We start from the raw sequence: 6,965 nt of genomic DNA on the forward strand, positions 1-6,965 counted from the left end.
CACAGGAAATTGTTAACCCAGTTCAGTCCAACATGACCTACATCTGGGGGCTACCAAGCCAGGAAGAAGATCCACTATTAGCAGTATTAATTCAGAGTTAAACTCACCCATTTACAACTCTTCACTTAATCCCTACCCAATGCAATCTATACCTAGGAACTCCTAGATAGAAACCTCCAGTTTCCATTCCTATCACTACAAATACAATGTAATGTTAACACACCTTGAACTTGCTTCACAGCTTCATTCAAGAACAAAATCACTCTTGCCTACAGGCTTTGAGTTACAAAAACTCTCAGCTTTTACCACTGAGAAACACATGGTAACCTTCCCACAGGTTGGGAGGTTTACCTCACACACACCCCTAAAAATTCATTCTAAGAGGCTTACAAATACTAGGTTACAATGTGCTATTTATAACCTAATCACCCAACTGGATTTGGGCCTTCAGAAATCGCAGCAGACTTGTTCTTTGCTGTTACAACTTCAGCAGAAAAATTCTGCTACAAACAAGGTCTTCAATCCTAGAATCTCTCCATATATATCTCCATATTTTGAGCCTATATATCTTCTGATTGAGTCTTCAAGACCTCCACATGGGAGTTAGGATATTCACCAAATATCCTTACTAATCCCAGAATAAATACTGAATTAATTAATTCAGTTTTCTACACATGTACGATGTCACAGGCATGATGTTGTGACATCGTACATGACATGTTGGTCCAGATGTTGAACTTCTTCAACCCAACATATTAAAACAACAGAGATGATTACATTATTTGTTTTACAAAATTAATGTCAATCCTAAGGAATTAACACCTAACTTTTTGTACCAAATATTAAGGAAAACCCAATCAAATGAAGAAAAAGATGAACCAATGAACAATAGAGAAAGTGAGAGAATTAGAGAGAATTACGCAAAAATATATAGTTCTTATAATTAATGACCCACCATGAGTATTTATACAACACAAAATAATGTTACTAACCAACTAATGAGAAAAACAAACTTCCCAGACATATAATCAATTACACTAAGTAATCGATTTCTTAACACTACTGCCTAAAAAAAATTAAAACTGGAGGGATGGTAATCGATTACACACTCAAATCTATAATCGATTACACTACAATTCTGTTACACTACAATTCTGTTTGATTCTGACTGCAGTTGATCGAATGAGTGGCAATCAATTACACCTCATTGTAATCAGTTACACTAACTTGAATTACCACTTTTCCATATGAATAGCCACTCCTAATCCTTTCTAAGACCCTAACCAACCATATAAGCATCTATATATTCTCAATTGATCATAAGTTTCACACGGTATCATACACTCATAGGTGTAAATAGAATTTGGGTTAAATCGCTTTTCACATATGAAATTGATGACAAAAAACAGTTATTATAAGATTCTATTTTTTTTTAATTATGTGGGCTCTATTATTTGCTAAAAGAATCTTCATTTAGCTCAATGAGCAAGGGACCTCTCCACTAAAGAAACTTAACAATTAATTCCCCTATCTATACATATATATCTTATCCTTATAAATACCTTTGTATCCCTTTTATATACATTGCAACCAATAACCAACAACACCATGGATCATAGAGAAAAGTCCAAGAGTGAGAAATCTCTTTGTGAGCAATCAATGCAAGTTGTAGTAAATATCTTAAGGCTGTCCTCTTTCTCCATTGCACAAACAACCCTTGGAGTTTCTAGTTCTAGAAAATCAGGGATAGGTAAAGATATTACAGAGTCAGATTACTCTGATAACGAAACTAAGAAGGAAAAATTGGTTTCCAATCAACAATTCCCAGCAAGCACCAGAAGGTCACAACAGCCGCAGAGCCGCGCAAACCCTACATATCTTATAAAGTCAGTTGGAAGCAATGGATCAACTGAATATATGATTCATAAGGAGAATAGAGTTCACGATGTTAAATCAAAGAAAGAGCTTTGTGTTGACGGTTTGGCTTCTGATTATATCAGTAAGATACGTAATAAACTCGGACGCAGTGTATAAGCATCATAGAAGTATCGTCTTATCTTATCTATTTATCTATCTATTTGTCTATCTATAAGTGCGCGATATTTATATAAGTAATTATTTTTCCTTGTAACTTTTACGTGCTGTGTATGTGAAATACTACTTACATAAGCATCTAGTTGTTTTGGTTTTGACGAACCAGCTGCAATAAGCACAGTTAATAAGTTAGTTCACTTTCTACAAAAAAGTGGTTGTTTCTTATGAAACCTAATTTAGCTTTTTTTTTCCTTTATGCTTTATTTAATATTCCTTCCTTAATAGACAAGTATTATTTTTTCAATCACGTGGATTTGTATGAGTTATACAAGCTAATGTTCTATAGAAATAGTTTCCTTAGCCATTGGTTCTTTAGCCTCACGACAAAAAAGAATATTGTTCTTTGGAAAGAAATGAAGGAAACATGGATGGCATATAATAAAATCAGTTATACCAATGTTTTTGAGTGTTGTAAATTTGCAATGTTAATTATGGTCCAACATGCATAGAAAGCGTGAACAAGTGGTTCAAGAATATGGTTTTAGGCATCTTGATCCAAAGGTACCCAAATTCCCAACATTAATTGAAGCATATAAATTCTATTTAACTATATTTTAATATTTCAAGTAGATAAGAAAGAGAGAGTCAGATATCATTATGCAGTTGAAAATAATATCACTGGAATAATTAACGTGTTAGCAATTAATTAGTATTTAGGTCTAGTTTGGAGGCAGCATCTAGTGTGTGTGAACTAAAAATGTAGATATCCATAGTAGAAGGTTTATCATAAATAAGTCTATTTTTTCAATTTTATTTAGTTTAAAGTCTAACTACTATAATTCAAAATCCAAAAGAAATCTGACTTTTCCCACCTTGTGTGTTGCGCTCTCTCGCTCCATTTTGTGCGTGGTGTATATATTTTCTCCCTTTTTTATATTGTTATTGTTTACATCTAAAAGAAACTATATGTCGGTCGAAATTGGTAAGACAGATTAATGAATAAGTGAACTCCTCTAAGTCAATAGCAAGGCAAACGGATATGAATACAACTGAATATCTGTTATTTGATTCTTTTCCAAATCTTGGAAGGTTTATTTTCTTTAAAAGGCAATAAAATTAACAAAACGAGTCCAAGGGATGCTCGAACTTTTGGAAGGTTTATGATTGTCGCCAAGACTTTAGACTCAACCAAAATGTAGTAGAGTTAGATTATAGACATTATATCCGAATAAGGGGAAATTACACACTATCAATATGAGGGGAATTGTACACTAGGGATAAGATCAACAAGAATGTCAAGAAGTAGAAGACATTAAGTCGAATATGGGGCATCATGTATCACAAAATAGATGGAAATTTCACACATTACCCGAGTAAATAGTCGAGTGACGCGAAATTTTGGTAGACCACAATTCTATGGCAGGTATGATAGTCTCTTCTATAAATACCACAACTTGGAAATTACTTAAGACTTTCAATCAATCAAGTTATTTTATTTATTTTATCTCATTACATTTTAGCTTAAATACACTTTTGATCTCTTTAATTTGGACGTTTTAAATAATTTGTCCTCCTATTACAAAATCAGTTATTTTGGTCCCTTAATTTTGATGGTATTTGAATTTTTTGTGGTCCCCTATCCAATTTTACTTATGCGTCATCTTCATTAATAAGGTTGCAGCTTGACTTTGGATCCATATCATCAATTCAGAATATTTTAAAAATAATTCAATATTTTAATTAACAAAGTATTAAAAAAAAAATAATAAAATACTTTTTAATTGTTATAAAAAACTGAAAAAATAGAAAATTAATATCGTTCTTGAACTTGTTCATCGTCTTCTTCACTCCTCCATGTCTCTTTTAAAACTTCATCTTATTCATGTGCAATTGTTCCCTCCATGTAAACCCTTCAACATATATGCATGACTATACAAACTGCTCTCTCTATGATTTCCATTACCAGACTTACAATGCTGATAATGTATTGCAGAGTGCTTTTACAACTTGTACAAAGGACCCGCTTCTAGCTAAAGACTTTGTTGACGCTACAGACCCTTTTACTTATCTAACTTCTGATATCATAACTTAAGTAAACGTAATAGAGGAATGTGCAAATTTTCACTGAATGGGAGAAAATATACATAAGAAGAGTGAGGTTGAATTGTGTATGGGAAAGTTTACTTCTTTTTCTTAAACTTATTTCAGAACCTAAGATGTCAAGCTCGGATTCTGATTCAAGTAAGAATCTGAACCAGATTAGAGTCTGACTTCAGAGTTTGTTGCACAGTGGAATATCAAAGTAGAATTAAATAAAGAGACACACAATATATTTTGGTTCCTCTCAATCTGAGAGTAGTCCAGTCCCTTTGCAATAGAAGATATTTTCAATATAATCAACATATTACATTTTGCTCAATCAAACTAGAAAGAGACTTCTGCTCGAACCCTCAAGCAAGAGACTAAATTTCCTAAACAACCTGTTAGGACTTCCTGCTCGATCCCACGGAAAAAGGCTTCTTGCTCAATCAAACCTTGAAAGAGACTTCTTGCTCTGCCCTTAAGCATGAGACTTAAATGCTCAATCATCAGAAAGAGACTTCCTCGCTTAAGCCAACTGCTCAAGACTCCTGCTTAAACCCTTGGTTCAAGACTTCTTTGCTCAAGCACTCAGCAAGCGACTTTGCTTGCTCAAACAGTAGTTTAGAATAGTAAATACAAATGCACTTGATAATGTTATTAGTGGTGCACAGTTACAGCACAAATTTTGATGTCTTTAAGATTTCTAAGAGAAATAAAGATAAGAAATATTAAGACCCTATGTACAAGCTAATAGATATACAAATGTGTTCTTGCTTGTATCAAATGCTTTTTGTGTTGTATGGTTCTGTTGACAGCTTATTCAAAGACATCCACAATATTTGAATCTTTAGTACCTTCAGAGTTTTCAACAATAGTCAACGAACCCATATTGATCAAGTTGACCAACTCTTCCACACACTTCTTCATATCCTTGACTTCCTTTTATAGGACCATGAAAATATCCGTTGGAGGATTTTAACATAACGAGCAAGCTTAGTGAAGAAGTATGCCAAGAGAGACGTTGGAGACTAGCATCTGGTCAAAAGCTTTGTCCACTAGATAATAATAATGTTCTAAGTACCTTTTAAAGTACTAGATATCTACCAAAAGGTATAACAGACTGAAGATGTCACATCTCTATTTCTTGAGCCTTGAAAAACGAAACCCTTGTTGACTTTATCCAAAACTCTAGGGTTTTGATAAGATAAGACTACTTTGGTACAATTTATGAATTAGATGCCCTTCAGTCTTTCATACTCTGAGTTGTCATCAGAAGTCGGGTCGAGAGCAGAGTCTGATGCCTTTAGATGGTGATGAACTACTACAGATTCTGATCAATTAGAATATGAATCACTTCATTGTGGATATGAGTCTTTTGATAGGCTTGAGACCTTGATATAGTTTGACTTTAAAACCTGCACACTTTAACAACTATTAGCAAACCATATTGTCCTTTAAATATACGTTGTTATCATCTAAATGTAATAAGGGCATAAACAAATCTTGTTCCAACAATCTCTCCCTTTTCTTTATGACAAACAAATATATTTAAGAATAATGGTTGTAATTTATTTAACACAGTCTAACATCAGAGTCTGAGATTTGTAAGCTCCCTCTAAGTTAGGCAGTCCATTAAGGTGAGATTTACAAGCTCCCCATAAGTCTGATAGTTCATTAAGACGAGGTTTGTAAGCCCCCCTTAACTCCTTATCTATGTTAATTGAATATTATAATTATAATCAACAAATTCTAACATCAGAGTCTGAGGTTTGTAACCCCCCCTGAGTTTGACAGACCTTAGGTTGAGGTTTGTAAGCTCCTCCTTTAATCTGACAGTTCATTAAGGTAAGGTTTGTAAGCTTTCCCTAAGTTATGTGTTTGTTAATTAAATTTATCATATAAGCCCGGTAAAATAAATTACTCAAAAAATATAAATAACTTAGAAGTTGTTTTGGCATAAACTGTTTTGTTCATGTTCTGATGCTTTTAGCAATGCATCGATATCTTCTTAAATACTCCACGCATTTTCTTCCCCTTTGTCATTATCAAAAATATTTTAAAAGAAAGAGAAAAACAATAAAACTGATAAAAATATAATGAAATTTAAAACAGTTTAAATGCACGGAATTTTGAAAGAGTTTAAAACACAGAAAAATTTGAAACAATTAAAAACTTTTTAAAAGAAGAAGACAATTTAAAGCCTTTTCAAGAAACTGAATGAAAAAAAAATTAACCAAATAATTTTTTTTACTTCTTATGGTAAATGACTATTGTTTCAGTTAATTATAATTCAATATGTCATGCTTAATTAGTGATTGACTTTAAGAATTTCAAAGATAAAAAACTGTAACACGCAAAGTGTTTGATCTTCAGAAATATTTGTTAAAAAAAACACAATTTGTTCAATCCAAATCACAAATCCATATTCACTCAACATACATATGGTTCAAAATGAATACAACTTATGAGTAATATTCTACTCCCATTGTTTAATCTTTGAGGAAACTTATGATCAGGAGGTCAGACCCTGTGAAGAAATTCCTTCACCCTTTCTTCCTTAGGCATTAAAGCCACATAAGAAGATTAGTATGAAGAATAAGAAGAATTTCAAGAGAAAAAAAAATTAAGAGAAGTGATTCATTTTGATTCAAATTAAGAAAAGGAGATGAGTTTAGATTGGGGAAACTTTTTCCACGCTTGGAAATCTAGGGATGATTAGGATTATTGTTATAAAAATCCTTTTTGTAATCATTCCTTTAACTCAATGAAGTTCTTTTACCTTTTAAATTTTTGCATACCATCTTTTTAATCATATTTATTGCATTTAATGTAAATTGATAAAGAAGTTC

Source organism: Lathyrus oleraceus, chromosome 4 (genome assembly GCF_024323335.1).
Source record: "Lathyrus oleraceus cultivar Zhongwan6 chromosome 4, CAAS_Psat_ZW6_1.0, whole genome shotgun sequence".
In the NCBI taxonomy this organism is placed as follows: domain Eukaryota; kingdom Viridiplantae; phylum Streptophyta; class Magnoliopsida; order Fabales; family Fabaceae; genus Lathyrus; species Lathyrus oleraceus.